The sequence below is a fragment of the Phyllobates terribilis genome, unplaced genomic scaffold (genome assembly GCF_046119375.1).
Source record: "Phyllobates terribilis strain yellow unplaced genomic scaffold, ASM4611937v1 Scaffold_1__5_contigs__length_1240528914, whole genome shotgun sequence".
Lineage (NCBI taxonomy): Eukaryota > Metazoa > Chordata > Amphibia > Anura > Dendrobatidae > Phyllobates > Phyllobates terribilis.
Window position 1 is genome coordinate 299,375,022 of NW_027362761.1, and position 19,172 is coordinate 299,394,193.

The following is a 19,172-nucleotide window of genomic DNA, read 5'->3' on the forward strand; positions in this document are numbered from 1 at the left end:
AAAAACTACCAAGACCTGAATAATAGAGATTTTTACCGTGGGATGGCAAAACCACAGTTATTGTTTACTGGGGTATACCACAATTTTTTAAATAGAGATGTTTGCGGCTGAACAGTGAGCGACACACTCAAACTGCTTTTTTTTTAGATACCAAAGGCCCAAAACTGGATAGTACAGCGATTTGACCCATGGAACTGCGAAACCAGACTGGGATGTCGGGCCTACACAACACTATTTTCAACAGATATATTTTTGTGTCACAACAGTCAGGAGACACTACTGTTTTTCGTTATGGAAAAAACTACCAAAAGCTGAATAATAGAGATTTTTTACCGTGGGATGGCAAAACCACAGTTATTGTTTACTGGGGTATACCACACTTTTTTAAATAGAGATATCTGCAGCTAAACAGTGAGCGACACACTCAAGCTGCTTTTTTTTTAGATACCAAAGGCCCAAAACTGGATAGTACAGCGATTTGACCCGTGGAACTGCGAAACCACACTGGGATGTCGGGCCTACACAAGACTATTTTCAACAGATATATTTTTGTGTCACAACAGTCAGGAGACACTACTGTTTTTCTTTACGGAAAAAACTACCAAAGGCTGAATAATAGAGATTTTTTACTGTGGGAAGGCAAAACCACAGTTATTGTTTACTGGGGTATACCACACTTTTTTAAATAGAGATGTTTGCGGCTGAACAGTGAGCGACACACTCAAACTGCTTTTTTTTTAGATACCAAAGGCCCAAAACTGGATAGTACAGCGATTTGACCCGTGGAACTGCGAAACCACACTGGGATGTCGGGCCTACACAAGACTATTTTCACCAGATATATTTTTGTGTCACAACAGTCAGGAGACACTACTGTTTTTCTTTACGGAAAAAACTACCAAAAGCTGAATAATAGAGATTTTTTACTGTGGGAAGGCAAAACCACAGTTATTGTTTACTGGGGTATACCACACTTTTTTAAATAGAGATGTTTGCGGCTGAACAGTGAGCGACACACTCAAACTGCTTTTTTTTTAGATACCAAAGGCCCAAAACTGGATAGTACAGCGATTTGACCCGTGGAACTGCGAAACCACACTGGGATGTCGGGCCTACACAAAACTATTTTCAACAGATATATTTTTGTGTCACAACAGTCAGGAGACACTACTGTTTTTCTTTACGGAAAAAACTACCAAAACCTGAATAATAGAGATTTTTACCGTGGGATGGCAAAACCACAGTTATTGTTTACTAGGGTATACCACACTTTTTTAAATAGAGATATTTGCGGCTGAACAGTGAGCGACACACTCAAACTGCTTTTTTTTTAGATACCAAAGGCCCAAAACTGGATAGTACAGCGATTTGACCCGTGGAACTGCGAAATCACACTGGGATGTCGGGCCTACACAAGACTATTTTCAACAGATATATTTTTGTGTCACAACAGTCAGGAGACACTACTGTTTTTCTTTACGGAAAAAACTACCAAGACCTGAATAATAGAGATTTTTACCGTGGGATGGCAAAACCACAGTTATTGTTTACTGGGGTATACCACAATTTTTTAAATAGAGATGTTTGCGGCTGAACAGTGAGCGACACACTCAAACTGCTTTTTTTTTAGATACCAAAGGCCCAAAACTGGATAGTACAGCGATTTGACCCGTGGAACTGTGAAACCACACTGGGATGTTGGGCCTACACAAGACTATTTTCAAGAGATATATTTTTGAGTCACAACAGTCAGGAGACACTACTGTTTTTCGTTATGGAAAAAACTACCAAAAGCTGAATAATAGAGATTTTTTACCGTGGGATGGCAAAACCACAGTTATTGTTTACTGGGGTATACCACACTTTTTTAAATAGAGATATTTGCGGCTGAACAGTGAGCGACACACTCAAACTGCTTTTTTTTTATATAGCAAAGGCCCAAAAATGGATAGTACAGCGATTTGACCCGTGGAACTGCAAAACCACACTGGGATGTCGGGCCTACACAAGACTATTTTCAACAGATATATTTTTGTGTCACAACAGTCAGGAGACACTACTGTTTTTCTTTACAGAAAAAACTACCAAAAGCTGAATAATAGAGATTTTTTACAGTGGGATGGCAAAACCACAGTTATTGTTTACTGGGGTATACCACACTTTTTTAAATAGAGATGTTTGCGGCTGAACAGTGAGCGACACACTCAAACTGCTTTTTTTTTAGATACCAAGGGCCCAAAACTGGATAGTACAGCGATTTGACCCGTGGAACTGCGAAATCACACTGGGATGTCGGGCCTACACAAGACTATTTTCAACAGATATATTTTTGTGTCACAACAGTCAGGAGACACTACTGTTTTTCTTTACGGAAAAAACTACCAAGACCTGAATAATAGAGATTTTTACCGTGGGATGGCAAAACCACAGTTATTGTTTACTGGGGTATACCACAATTTTTTAAATAGAGATGTTTGCGGCTGAACAGTGAGCGACACACTCAAACTGCTTTTTTTTTAGATACCAAAGGCCCAAAACTGGATAGTACAGCGATTTGACCCATGGAACTGCGAAACCACACTGGGATGTCGGGCCTACACAACACTATTTTCAACAGATATATTTTTGTGTCACAACAGTCAGGAGACACTACTGTTTTTCGTTATGGAAAAAACTACCAAAAGCTGAATAATAGAGATTTTTTACCGTGGGATGGCAAAACCACAGTTATTGTTTACTGGGGTATACCACACTTTTTTAAATAGAGATATCTGCAGCTAAACAGTGAGCGACACACTCAAGCTGCTTTTTTTTTAGATACCAAAGGCCCAAAACTGGATAGTACAGCGATTTGACCCGTGGAACTGCGAAACCACACTGGGATGTCGGGCCTACACAAGACTATTTTCAACAGATATATTTTTGTGTCACAACAGTCAGGAGACACTACTGTTTTTCTTTACGGAAAAAACTACCAAAGGCTGAATAATAGAGATTTTTTACTGTGGGAAGGCAAAACCACAGTTATTGTTTACTGGGGTATACCACACTTTTTTAAATAGAGATGTTTGCGGCTGAACAGTGAGCGACACACTCAAACTGCTTTTTTTTTAGATACCAAAGGCCCAAAACTGGATAGTACAGCGATTTGACCCGTGGAACTGCGAAACCACACTGGGATGTCGGGCCTACACAAGACTATTTTCAACAGATATATTTTTGTGTCACAACAGTCAGGAGACACTACTGTTTTTCTTTACGGAAAAAACTACCAAAAGCTGAATAATAGAGATTTTTTACTGTGGGAAGGCAAAACCACAGTTATTGTTTACTGGGGTATACCACACTTTTTTAAATAGAGATGTTTGCGGCTGAACAGTGAGCGACACACTCAAACTGCTTTTTTTTTAGATACCAAAGGCCCAAAACTGGATAGTACAGCGATTTGACCCGTGGAACTGCGAAACCACACTGGGATGTCGGGCCTACACAAAACTATTTTCAACAGATATATTTTTGTGTCACAACAGTCAGGAGACACTACTGTTTTTCTTTACGGAAAAAACTACCAAAACCTGAATAATAGAGATTTTTACCGTGGGATGGCAAAACCACAGTTATTGTTTACTAGGGTATACCACACTTTTTTAAATAGAGATATTTGCGGCTGAACAGTGAGCGACACACTCAAACTGCTTTTTTTTTAGATACCAAAGGCCCAAAACTGGATAGTACAGCGATTTGACCCGTGGAACTGCGAAATCACACTGGGATGTCGGGCCTACACAAGACTATTTTCAACAGATATATTTTTGTGTCACAACAGTCAGGAGACACTACTGTTTTTCTTTACGGAAAAAACTACCAAGACCTGAATAATAGAGATTTTTACCGTGGGATGGCAAAACCACAGTTATTGTTTACTGGGGTATACCACAATTTTTTAAATAGAGATGTTTGCGGCTGAACAGTGAGCGACACACTCAAACTGCTTTTTTTTTAGATACCAAAGGCCCAAAACTGGATAGTACAGCGATTTGACCCGTGGAACTGTGAAACCACACTGGGATGTTGGGCCTACACAAGACTATTTTCAAGAGATATATTTTTGAGTCACAACAGTCAGGAGACACTACTGTTTTTCGTTATGGAAAAAACTACCAAAAGCTGAATAATAGAGATTTTTTACCGTGGGATGGCAAAACCACAGTTATGGTTTACTGGGGTATACCACACTTTTATAAATAGAGATATCTGCGGCTAAACAGTGATCGACACACTCAAACTGCTTTTTTTTTATATACCAAAGGCCCAAAACTGGATAGTACAGCGATTTGACCCGTGGAACTGCGAAACCACACTGGGATGTCGGGCCTACACAAGACTATTTTCAACAGATATATATTTTTGTGTCACAACAGTCAGGAGACACTACTGTTTTTCTTTACGGAAAAAACTACCAAAAGCTGAATAATAGAGATTTTTTACTGTGGGAAGGCAAAACCACAGTTATTGTTTACTGGGGTATACCACACTTTTTTAAATAGAGATGTTTGCGGCTGAACAGTAAGCGACACACTCAAACTGCTTTTTTTTTAGATACCAAAGGCCCAAAACTGGATAGTACAGCGATTTGACCCGTGGAACTGCGAAACCACACTGGGATGTCGGGCCTACACAAGACTATTTTCAACAGATATATTTTTGTGTCACAACAGTCAGGAGACACTACTGTTTTTCTTTACGGAAAAAACTACCAAGACCTGAATAATAGAGATTTTTACCGTGGGATGGCAAAACCACAGTTATTGTTTACTGGGGTATACCACAATTTTTTAAATAGAGATGTTTGCGGCTGAACAGTGAGCGACACACTCAAACTGCTTTTTTTTTAGATACCAAAGGCCCAAAACTGGATAGTACTGCGATTTGACCCATGGAACTGCGAAACCACACTGGGATGTCGGGCCTACACAACACTATTTTCAACAGATATATTTTTGTGTCACAACAGTCAGGAGACACTACTGTTTTTCGTTATGGAAAAAACTACCAAAAGCTGAATAACAGAGATTTTTTACCGTGGGATGGCAAAACCACAGTTATTGTTTACTGGGGTATACCACACTTTTTTAAATAGAGATATCTGCGGCTAAACAGTGAGCGACACACTCAAACTGCTTTTTTTTTAGATACCAAAGGCCCAAAACTGGATAGTACAGCGATTTGACCCGTGGAACTGCGAAACCACACTGGGATGTCGGGCCTACACAAGACTATTTTCAACAGATATATTTTTGTGTCACAACAGTCAGGAGACACTACTGTTTTTCTTTACGGAAAAAACTACCAAAGGCTGAATAATAGAGATTTTTAACTGTGGGAAGGCAAAACCACAGTTATTGTTTACTGGGATATACCACACTTTTTTAAATAGAGATGTTTGCGGCTGAACAGTGAGCGACACACTCAAACTGCTTTTTTTTTAGATACCAAAGGCCCAAAACTGGATAGTACAGCGATTTGACCCGTGGAACTGCGAAACCACACTGGGATGTCGGGCCTACACAAAACTATTTTCAACAGATATATTTTTGTGTCACAACAGTCAGGAGACACTACTGTTTTTCTTTACGGAAAAAACTACCAAAACCTGAATAATAGAGATTTTTACCGTGGGATGGCAAAACCACAGTTATTGTTTACTAGGGTATACCACGCTTTTTTAAATAGAGATATTTGCGGCTGAACAGTGAGCGACACACTCAAACTGCTTTTTTTTAGATACCAAAGGCCCAAAACTGGATAGTACAGCGATTTGACCCGTGGAACTGCGAAATCACACTGGGATGTCGGGCCTACACAAGACTATTTTCAACAGATATATTTTTGTGTCACAACAGTCAGGAGACACTACTGTTTTTCTTTACGGAAAAAACTACCAAGACCTGAATAATAGAGATTTTTACCGTGGGATGGCAAAACCACAGTTATTGTTTACTGGGGTATACCACAATTTTTTAAATAGAGATGTTTGCGGCTGAACAGTGAGCGACACACTCAAACTGCTTTTTTTTTAGATACCAAAGGCCCAAAACTGGATAGTACAGCGATTTGACCCGTGGAACTGTGAAACCACACTGGGATGTTGGGCCTACACAAGACTATTTTCAAGAGATATATTTTTGAGTCACAACAGTCAGGAGACACTACTGTTTTTCGTTATGGAAAAAACTACCAAAAGCTGAATAATAGAGATTTTTTACCGTGGGATGGCAAAACCACAGTTATTGTTTACTGGGGTATACCACACTTTTTTAAATAGAGATATTTGCGGCTGAACAGTGAGCGACACACTCAAACTGCTTTTTTTTTAGACACCAAAGGCCCAAAACTGGATAGTACAGCGATTTGACCCGTGGAACTGCGAAATCACACTGGGATGTCGGGCCTACACAAGACTATTTTCAACAGATATATTTTTGTGTCACAACAGTCAGGAGACACTACTGTTTTTCTTTACGGAAAAAACTACCAAGACCTGAATAATAGAGATTTTTACCGTGGGATGGCAAAACCACAGTTATTGTTTACTGGGGTATACCACAATTTTTTAAATAGAGATGTTTGCGGCTGAACAGTGAGCGACACACTCAAACTGCTTTTTTTTTTAGATACCAAAGGCCCAAAACTGGATAGTACAGCGATTTGACCCGTGGAACTGTGAAACCACACTGGGATGTTGGGCCTACACAAGACTATTTTCAAGAGATATATTTTTGAGTCACAACAGTCAGGAGACACTACTGTTTTTCGTTATGGAAAAAACTACCAAAAGCTGAATAATAGAGATTTTTTACCGTGGGATGGCAAAACCACAGTTATTGTTTACTGGGGTATACCACACTTTTTTAAATAGAGATATTTGCGGCTGAACAGTGAGCGACACACTCAAACTGCTTTTTTTTTATATACCAAAGGCCCAAAACTGGATAGTACAGCGATTTGACCCGTGGAACTGCGAAACCACACTGGGATGTCGGGCCTACACAAGACTATTTTCAACAGATATAGTTTTGTGTCACAACAGTCAGGAGACACTACTGTTTTTCTTTACAGAAAAAACTACCAAAAGCTGAATAATAGAGATTTTTTACCGTGGGATGGCAAAACCACAGTTATTGTTTACTGGGGTATACCACACTTTTTTAAATAGAGATGTTTGCGGCTGAACAGTGAGCGACACACTCAAACTGCTTTTTTTTTAGATACCAAAGGCCCAAAACTGGATAGTACAGCGATTTGACCCGTGGAACTGCAAAACCACACTGGGATGTCGGGCCTACACAAAACTATTTTCAACAGATATATTTTTGTGTCACAACAGTCAGGAGACACTACTGTTTTTCTTTACGGAAAAAACTACCAAAACCTGAATAATAGAGATTTTTACCGTGGGATGGCAAAACCACAGTTATTGTTTACTAGGGTATACCACACTTTTTTAAATAGAGATATTTGCTGCTGAACAGTGAGCGACACACTCGAACTGCTTTTTTTTTAGATACCAAAGGCCCAAAACTGGATAGTACAGCGATTTGACCCGTGGAACTGCGAAATCACACTGGGATGTCGGGCCTACACAAGACTATTTTCAACAGATATATTTTTGTGTCACAACAGTCAGGAGACACTACTGTTTTTCTTTACGGAAAAAACTACCAAGACCTGAATAATAGAGATTTTTACCGTGGGATGGCAAAACCACAGTTATTGTTTACTGGGGTATACCACAATTTTTTAAATAGAGATGTTTGCGGCTGAACAGTGAGCGACACACTCAAACTGCTTTTTTTTTAGATACCAAAGGCCCAAAACTGGATAGTACAGCGATTTGACCCGTGGAACTGTGAAACCACACTGGGATGTTGGGCCTACACAAGACTATTTTCAAGAGATATATTTTTGAGTCACAACAGTCAGGAGACACTACTGTTTTTCGTTATGGAAAAAACTACCAAAAGCTGAATAATAGAGATTTTTTACCGTGGGATGGCAAAACCACAGTTATTGTTTACTGGGGTATACCACACTTTTTTAAATAGAGATATTTGCGGCTGAACAGTGAGCGACACACTCAAACTGCTTTTTTTTTATATACCAAAGGCCCAAAACTGGATAGTACAGCGATTTGACCCGTGGAACTGCGAAACCACACTGGGATGTCGGGCCTACACAAGACTATTTTCAACAGATATATTTTTGTGTCACAACAGTCAGGAGACACTACTGTTTTTCTTTACAGAAAAAACTACCAAAAGCTGAATAATAGAGATTTTTTACCGTGGGATGGCAAAACCACAGTTATTGTTTACTGGGGTATACCACACTTTTTTAAATAGAGATGTTTGCGGCTGAACAGTGAGCGACACACTCAAACTGCTTTTTTTTTAGATACCAAAGGCCCAAAACTGGATAGTACAGCGATTTGACCCGTGGAACTGCGAAATCACACTGGGATGTCGGGCCTACACAAGACTATTTTCAACAGATATATTTTTGTGTCACAACAGTCAGGAGACACTACTGTTTTTCTTTACGGAAAAAACTACCAAGACCTGAATAATAGAGATTTTTACCGTGGGATGGCAAAACCACAGTTATTGTTTACTGGAGTATACCACAATTTTTTAAATAGAGATGTTTGCGGCTGAACAGTGAGCGACACACTCAAACTGCTTTTTTTTAAGATACCAAAGGCCCATAACTGGATAGTACAGCGATTTGACCCGTGGAACTGTGAAACCACACTGGGATGTTGGGCCTACACAAGACTATTTTCAAGAGATATATTTTTGAGTCACAACAGTCAGGAGACACTACTGTTTTTCGTTATGGAAAAAACTACCAAAAGCTGAATAATAGAGATTTTTTACCGTGGGATGGCAAAACCACAGTTATTGTTTACTGGGGTATACCACACTTTTTTAAATAGAGATATTTGCGGCTGAACAGTGAGCGACACACTCAAACTGCTTTTTTTTTATATACCAAAGTCCCAAAACTGGATAGTACAGCGATTTGACCCGTGGAACTGCGAAACCACACTGGGATGTCGGGCCTACACAAGACTATTTTCAACAGATATATTTTTGTGTCACAACAGTCAGGAGACACTACTGTTTTTCTTTACAGAAAAAACTACGAAAAGCTGAATAATAGAGATTTTTTATCGTGGGATGGCAAAACCACAGTTATTGTTTACTGGGGTATACCACACTTTTTTAAATAGAGATATCTGCGGCTAAACAGTGAGCGACACACTCAAACTGCTTTTTTTTTAGACAGCAAAGGCCCAAAACTGGATAGTACAGCGATTTGACCCGTGGAACTGCGAAATCACAATGGGATGTCGGGCCTACACAAGACTATTTTCAACAGATATATTTTTGTGTCACAACAGTCAGGAGACACTACTGTTTTTCTTTACGGAAAAAACTACCAAGACCTGAATAATAGAGATTTTTACCGTGGGATGGCAAAACCACAGTTATTGTTTACTGGGGTATACCACAATTTTTTAAATAGAGATGTTTGCGGCTGAACAGTGAGCGACACACTCAAACTGCTTTTTTTTTAGATACCAAAGGCCCAAAACTGGATAGTACAGCGATTTGACCCGTGGAACTGCGAAACCACACTGGGATGTCGGGCCTACACAAAACTATTTTCAACAGATATATTTTTGTGTCACAACAGTCAGGAGACACTACTGTTTTTCTTTACAGAAAAAACTACCAAAAGCTGAATAATAGAGATTTTTTACCGTGGGATGGCAAAACCACAGTTATTGTTTACTGGGGTATACCACACTTTTTTAAATAGAGATATTTGCGGCTGAACAGTGAGCGACACACTCAAACTGCTTTTTTTTTATATACCAAAGGCCCAAAACTGGATAGTACAGCGATTTGACCCGTGGAACTGCGAAACCACACTGGGATGTCGGGCCTACACAAGACTATTTTCAACAGATATAGTTTTGTGTCACAACAGTCAGGAGACACTACTGTTTTTCTTTACAGAAAAAACTACCAAAAGCTGAATAATAGAGATTTTTTACCGTGGGATGGCAAAACCACAGTTATTGTTTACTGGGGTATACCACACTTTTTTAAATAGAGATGTTTGCGGCTGAACAGTGAGCGACACACTCAAACTGCTTTTTTTTTAGATACCAAAGGCCCAAAACTGGATAGTACAGCGATTTGACCCGTGGAACTGCGAAACCACACTGGGATGTCGGGCCTACACAAAACTATTTTCAACAGATATATTTTTGTGTCACAACAGTCAGGAGACACTACTGTTTTTCTTTACAGAAAAAACTACCAAAACCTGAATAATAGAGATTTTTACCGTGGGATGGCAAAACCACAGTTATTGTTTACTAGGGTATACCACACTTTTTTAAATAGAGATATTTGCTGCTGAACAGTGAGCGACACACTCGAACTGCTTTTTTTTTAGATACCAAAGGCCCAAAACTGGATAGTACAGCGATTTGACCCGTGGAACTGCGAAATCACACTGGGATGTCGGGCCTACACAAGACTATTTTCAACAGATATATTTTTGTGTCACAACAGTCAGGAGACACTACTGTTTTTCTTTACAGAAAAAACTACGAAAAGCTGAATAATAGAGATTTTTTATCGTGGGATGGCAAAACCACAGTTATTGTTTACTGGGGTATACCACACTTTTTTAAATAGAGATATCTGCGGCTAAACAGTGAGCGACACACTCAAACTGCTTTTTTTTTTAGATACCAAAGGCCCAAAACTGGATAGTACAGCGATTTGACCCGTGGAACTGCGAAACCACACTGGGATGTCGGGCCTACACAAGACTATTTTCAACAGATATATTTTTGTGTCACAACAGTCAGGAGACACTACTGTTTTTCTTTACGGAAAAAACTACCAAAAGCTGAATAATAGAGATTTTTTACTGTGGGAAGGCAAAACCACAGTTATTGTTTACTGGGGTATACCACGCTTTTTTAAATAGAGATGTTTGCGGCTGAACAGTGAGCAACACACTCAAACTGCTTTTTTTTTAGATACCAAAGGCCCAAAACTGGATAGTACAGCGATTTGACCCGTGGAAGTGCGAAACCACACTGGGATGTCGGGCCTACACAAGACTATTTTCAACAGATATATTTTTGTGTCACAACAGTCAGGAGACACTACTGTTTTTCTTTACGGAAAAAACTACCAAAACCTGAATAATAGAGATTTTTACCGTGGGATGGCAAAACCACAGTTATTGTTTACTAGGGTATACCACACTTTTTTAAATATAGATATTTGCGGCTGAACAGTGAGCGACACTCTCAAACTGCTTTTTTTTTAGATAGCAAAGGCCCAAAACTGGATAGTACAGCGATTTGACCCGTGGAACTGCGAAATCACAATGGGATGTCGGGCCTACACAAGACTATTTTCAACAGATATATTTTTGTGTCACAACAGTCAGGAGACACTACTGTTTTTCTTTACGGAAAAAACTACCAAGACCTGAATAATAGAGATTTTTACCGTGGGATGGCAAAACCACAGTTATTGTTTACTGGGGTATACCACAATTTTTTAAATATAGATGTTTGCGGCTGAACAGTGAGCGACACACTCAAACTGCTTTTTTTTTAGATACCAAAGGCCCAAAACTGGATAGTACAGCGATTTGACCCGTGGAACTGCGAAACCACACTGGGATGTCGGGCCTACACAAGACTATTTTCAACAGATATATTTTTGTGTCACAACAGTCAGGAGACACTACTGTTTTTCTTTACGGAAAAAACTACCAAGACCTGAATAATAGAGATTTTTACCGTGGGATGGCAAAACCACAGTTATTGTTTACTGGGGTATACCACAATTTTTTAAATAGAGATGTTTGCGGCTGAACAGTGAGCGACACACTCAAACTGCTTTTTTTTTAGATACCAAAGGCCCAAAACTGGATAGTACAGCGATTTGACCCGTGGAACTGTGAAACCACACTGGGATGTTGGGCCTACACAAGACTATTTTCAAGAGATATATTTTTGAGTCACAACAGTCAGGAGACACTACTGTTTTTCGTTATGGAAAAAACTACCAAAAGCTGAATAATAGAGATTTTTTACCGTGGGATGGCAAAACCACAGTTATTGTTTACTGGGGTATACCACACTTTTTTAAATAGAGATATTTGCGGCTGAACAGTGAGCGACACACTCAAACTGCTTTTTTTTTATATACCAAAGGCCCAAAACTGGATAGTACAGCGATTTGACCCGTGGAACTGCGAAACCACACTGGGATGTCGGGCCTACACAAGACTATTTTCAACAGATATATTTTTGTGTCACAACAGTCAGGAGACACTACTGTTTTTCTTTACAGAAAAAACTACCAAAAGCTGAATAATAGAGATTTTTTACCGTGGGATGGCAAAACCACAGTTATTGTTTACTGGGGTATACCACACTTGTTTAAATAGAGATATTTGCGGCTGAACAGTGAGCGACACACTCAAACTGCTTTTTTTTTAGATACCAAAGGCCCAAAACTGGATAGTGCAGCGATTTGACCTGTGGAACTGCGAAACCACACTGGGGTGTCGGGCCTACACAAGGCTATTTTCAACAGATATATTTTTGTGTCACAACAGTCAGGAGACACTACTGTTTTTCTTTACAAAAAAAACTACGAAAAGCTGAATAATAGAGATTTTTTATCGTGGGATGGCAAAACCACAGTTATTGTTTACTGGGGTATACCACACTTTTTTAAATAGAGATATCTGCGGCTAAACAGTGAGCGACACACTCAAACTGCTTTTTTTTTAGATACCAAAGGCCCAAAACTGGATAGTACAGCGATTTGACCCGTGGAACTGCGAAACCACACTGGGATGTCGGGCCTACACAAGACTATTTTCAACAGATATATTTTTGTGTCACAACAGTCAGGAGACACTACTGTTTTTCTTTACGGAAAAAACTACCAAAAGCTGAATAATAGAGATTTTTTACTGTGGGAAGGCAAAACCACAGTTATTGTTTACTGGGGTATACCACACTTTTTTAAATAGAGATGTTTGCGGCTGAACAGTGAGTGACACACTCAAACTGCTTTTTTTTTAGATACCAAAGGCCCAAAACTGGATAGTACAGCGATTTGACCCGTGGAACTGCGAAACCACACTGGGAGTCGGGCCTACACAAGACTATTTTCAACAGATATATTTTTGTGTCACAACAGTCAGGAGACACTACTGTTTTTCTTTACAGAAAAAACTACGAAAAGCTGAATAATAGAGATTTTTTATCGTGGGATGGCAAAACCACAGTTATTGTTTACTGGGGTATACCACACTTTTTTAAATAGAGATATCTGCGGCTAAACAGTGAGCGACACACTCAAACTGCTTTTTTTTTAGATACCAAAGGCCCAAAACTGGATAGTACAGCGATTTGACCCGTGGAACTGCGAAACCACACTGGGATGTCAGGCCTACACAAGACTATTTTCAACAGATATATTTTTGTGTCACAACAGTCAGGAGACACTACTGTTTTTCTTTACGGAAAAAACTACCAAAAGCTGAATAATAGAGATTTTTTACTGTGGGAAGGCAAAACCACAGTTATTGTTTACTGGGGTATACCACACTTTTTTAAATAGAGATGTTTGCGGCTGAACAGTGAGCAACACACTCAAACTGCTTTTTTTTTAGATACCAAAGGCCCAAAACTGGATAGTACAGCGATTTGACCCGTGGAACTGCGAAACCACACTGGGATGTCGGGCCTACACAAGACTATTTTCAACAGATATATTTTTGTGTCACAACAGTCAGGAGACACTACTGTTTTTCTTTATGGAAAAAACTACCAAAACCTGAATAATAGAGATTTTTACCGTGGGATGGCAAAACCACAGTTATTGTTTACTAGGGTATACCACACTTTTTTAAATATAGATATTTGCGGCTGAACAGTGAGCGACACACTCAAACTGCTTTTTTTTAGATACCAAAGGCCCAAAACTGGATAGTACAGCGATTTGACTCGTGGAACTGTGAAACCACACTGGGATGTTGGGCCTACACAAGACTATTTTCAAGAGATATATTTTTGAGTCACAACAGTCAGGAGACACTACTGTTTTTCGTTATGGAAAAAACTACCAAAAGCTGAATAATAGAGATTTTTTACCGTGGGATGGCAAAACCACAGTTATTGTTTACTGGGGTATACCACACTTTTTTAAATAGAGATATTTGCGGCTGAACAGTGAGCGACACACTCAAACTGCTTTTTTTTTATATACCAAAGGCCCAAAACTGGATAGTACAGCGATTTGACCCGTGGAACTGCGAAACCACACTGGGATGTCGGGCCTACACAAGACTATTTTCAACAGATATATTTTTGTGTCACAACAGTCAGGAGACACTAGTGTTTTTCTTTACAGAAAAAATTACCAAAAGCTGAATAATAGAGATTTTTTACCGTGGGATGGCAAAACCACAGTTATTGTTTACTGGGGTATACCACACTTGTTTAAATAGAGATATTTGCGGCTGAACAGTGAGCGACACACTCAAACTGCTTTTTTTTTAGATACCAAAGGCCCAAAACTGGATAGTACAGCGATTTGACCTGTGGAACTGCGAAACCACACTGGGGTGTCGGGCCTACACAAGGCTATTTTCAACAGATATATTTTTGTGTCACAACAGTCAGGAGACACTACTGTTTTTCTTTACAGAAAAAACTACGAAAAGCTGAATAATAGAGATTTTTTATCGTGGGATGGCAAAACCACAGTTATTGTTTACTGGGGTATACCACACTTTTTTAAATAGAGATATCTGCGGCTAAACAGTGAGCGACACACTCAAACTGCTTTTTTTTTAGATACCAAAGGCCCAAAACTGGATAGTACAGCGATTTGATCCGTGGAACTGCGAAACCACACTGGGATGTCGGGCCTACACAAGACTATTTTCAACAGATATATTTTTGTGTCACAACAGTCAGGAGACACTACTGTTTTTCTTTACGGAAAAAACTACCAAAAGCTGAATAATAGAGATTTTTTACTGTGGGAAGGCAAAACCACAGTTATTGTTTACTGGGGTATACCACGCTTTTTTAAATAGAGATGTTTGCGGCTGAACAGTGAGCAACACACTCAAACTGCTTTTTTTTTAGATACCAAAGGCCCAAAACTGGATAGTACAGCGATTTGACCCGTGGAACTGCGAAACCACACTGGGATGTCGGGCCTACACAAGACTATTTTCAACAGATATATTTTTGTGTCACAACAGTCAGGAGACACTACTGTTTTTCTTTACGGAAAAAACTACCAAGACCTGAATAATAGAGATTTTTACCGTGGGATGGCAAAACCACAGTTATTGTTTACTGGGGTATACCACAATTTTTTAAATAGAGATGTTTGCGGCTGAACAGTGAGCGACACACTCAAACTGCTTTTTTTTTAGATACCAAAGGCCCAAAACTGGATAGTACAGCGATTTGACCCGTGGAACTGTGAAACCACACTGGGATGTTGGGCCTACACAAGACTATTTTCAAGAGATATATTTTTGAGTCACAACAGTCAGGAGACACTACTGTTTTTCGTTATGGAAAAAACTACCAAAAGCTGAATAATAGAGATTTTTTACCGTGGGATGGCAAAACCACAGTTATTGTTTACTGGGGTATACCACACTTTTTTAAATAGAGATATTTGCGGCTGAACAGTGAGCGACACACTCAAACTGCTTTTTTTTTATATACCAAAGGCCCAAAACTGGATAGTACAGCGATTTGACCCGTGGAACTGCGAAACCACACTGGGATGTCGGGCCTACACAAGACTATTTTCAACAGATATATTTTTGTGTCACAACAGTCAGGAGACACTACTGTTTTTCTTTACAGAAAAAACTACCAAAAGCTGAATAATAGAGATTTTTTACCGTGGGATGGCAAAACCACAGTTATTGTTTACTGGGGTATACCACACTTGTTTAAATAGAGATATTTGCGGCTGAACAGTGAGCGACACACTCAAACTGCTTTTTTTTTAGATACCAAAGGCCCAAAACTGGATAGTACAGCGATTTGACCTGTGGAACTGCGAAACCACACTGGGGTGTCGGGCCTACACAAGGCTATTTTCAACAGATATATTTTTGTGTCACAACAGTCAGGAGACACTACTGTTTTTCTTTACAAAAAAAACTACGAAAAGCTGAATAATAGAGATTTTTTATCGTGGGATGGCAAAACCACAGTTATTGTTTACTGGGGTATACCACACTTTTTTAAATAGAGATATCTGCGGCTAAACAGTGAGCGACACACTCAAACTGCTTTTTTTTTAGATACCAAAGGCCCAAAACTGGATAGTACAGCGATTTGACCCGTGGAACTGCGAAACCACACTGGGATGTCGGGCCTACACAAGACTATTTTCAACAGATATATTTTTGTGTCACAACAGTCAGGAGACACTACTGTTTTTCTTTACGGAAAAAACTACCAAAAGCTGAATAATAGAGATTTTTTACTGTGGGAAGGCAAAACCACAGTTATTGTTTACTGGGGTATACCACACTTTTTTAAATAGAGATGTTTGCGGCTGAACAGTGAGTGACACACTCAAACTGCTTTTTTTTTAGATACCAAAGGCCCAAAACTGGATAGTACAGCGATTTGACCCGTGGAACTGCGAAACCACACTGGGATGTCGGGCCTACACAAGACTATTTTCAACAGATATATTTTTGTGTCACAACAGTCAGGAGACACTACTGTTTTTCTTTACAGAAAAAACTACGAAAAGCTGAATAATAGAGATTTTTTATCGTGGGATGGCAAAACCACAGTTATTGTTTACTGGGGTATACCACACTTTTTTAAATAGAGATATCTGCGGCTAAACAGTGAGCGACACACTCAAACTGCTTTTTTTTTAGATACCAAAGGCCCAAAACTGGATAGTACAGCGATTTGACCCGTGGAACTGCGAAACCACACTGGGATGTCGGGCCTACACAAGACTATTTTCAACAGATATATTTTTGTGTCACAACAGTCAGGAGACACTACTGTTTTTCTTTACGGAAAAAACTACCAAAAGCTGAATAATAGAGATTTTTTACTGTGGGAAGGCAAAACCACAGTTATTGTTTACTGGGGTATACCACACTTTTTTAAATAGAGATGTTTGCGGCTGAACAGTGAGCAACACACTCAAACTGCTTTTTTTTTAGATACCAAAGGCCCAAAACTGGATAGTACAGCGATTTGACCCGTGGAACTGCGAAACCACACTGGGATGTCGGGCCTACACAAGACTATTTTCAACAGATATATTTTTGTGTCACAACAGTCAGGAGACACTACTGTTTTTCTTTATGGAAAAAACTACCAAAACCTGAATAATAGAGATTTTTACCGTGGGATGGCAAAACCACAGTTATTGTTTACTAGGGTATACCACACTTTTTTAAATATAGATATTTGCGGCTGAACAGTGAGCGACACACTCAAACTGCTTTTTTTTAGATACCAAAGGCCCAAAACTGGATAGTACAGCGATTTGACTCGTGGAACTGTGAAACCACACTGGGATGTTGGGCCTACACAAGACTATTTTCAAGAGATATATTTTTGAGTCACAACAGTCAGGAGACACTACTGTTTTTCGTTATGGAAAAAACTACGAAAAGCTGAATAATAGAGATTTTTTATCGTGGGATGGCAAAACCACAGTTATTGTTTACTGGGGTATACCACAATTTTTTAAATAGAGATATCTGCGGCTAAACAGTGAGCGACACACTCAAACTGCTTTTTTTTTAGATACCAAAGGCCCAAAACTGGATAGTACAGCGATTTGACCCGTGGAACTGCGAAACCACACTGGGATGTCGGGCCTACACAAGACTATTTTCAACAGATATATTTTTGTGTCACAACAGTCAGGAGACACTACTGTTTTTCTTTACGGAAAAAACTACCAAAAGCTGAATAATAGAGATTTTTTACTGTCGGAAGGCAAAACCACAGTTATTGTTTACTGGGGTATACCACACTTTTTTAAATAGAGATGTTTGCGGCTGAACAGTGAGCAACACACTCAAACTGCTTTTTTTTTAGATAGCAAAGGCCCAAAACTGGATAGTACAGCGATTTGACCCGTGGAACTGCGAAACCACACTGGGATGTCGGGCCTACACAAGACTATTTTCAACAGATATATTTTTGTGTCACAATAATCAGGAGACACTACTATTTTTCTTTTCGGAAAAAACTACCAAGACCTGAATAATAGAGATTTTTACCGTGGGATGGCAAAACCACAGTTATTGTTTACTGGGGTATACCACAATTTTTTAAATAGAGATGTTTGCGGCTGAACAGTGAGCGACACACTCAAACTGCTTTTTTTTTAGATACCAAAGGCCCAAAACTGGATAGTACAGCGATTTGACCCATGGAACTGCGAAACCACACTGGGATGTCGGGCCTACACAACACTATTTTCAACAGATATATTTTTGTGTCACAACAGTCAGGAGACACTACTGTTTTTCGTTATGGAAAAAACTACCAAAAGCTGAATAATAGAGATTTTTTACCGTGGGATGGCAAAACCACAGTTATTGTTTACTGGGGTATACCACACTTTTTTAAATAGAGATATTTGCGGCTGAACGGTGAGCGACACACTCAAACTGCTTTTTTTTTAGATACCAAAGGCCCAAAACTGGATAGTACAGCGACTTGACCCGTGGAACTGTGAAACCACACTGGGATGTCGGGCCTACACAAGACTATTTTCAACAGATATATTTTTGTGTCACAACAGTCAGGAGACACTACTGTTTTTCTATACGGAAAAAACTACCAAAGGCTGAATAATTGAGATTTTTTACTGTGGGAAGGCAAAACCACAGTTATTGTTTACTGGGGTATACCACACTTTTTTAAATAGAGATTTGCGGCTGAACAGTGAGCGACACACTCAAACTGCTTTTTTTTTTAGATACCAAAGGCCCAAAACTGGATAGTACAGCGATTTGAC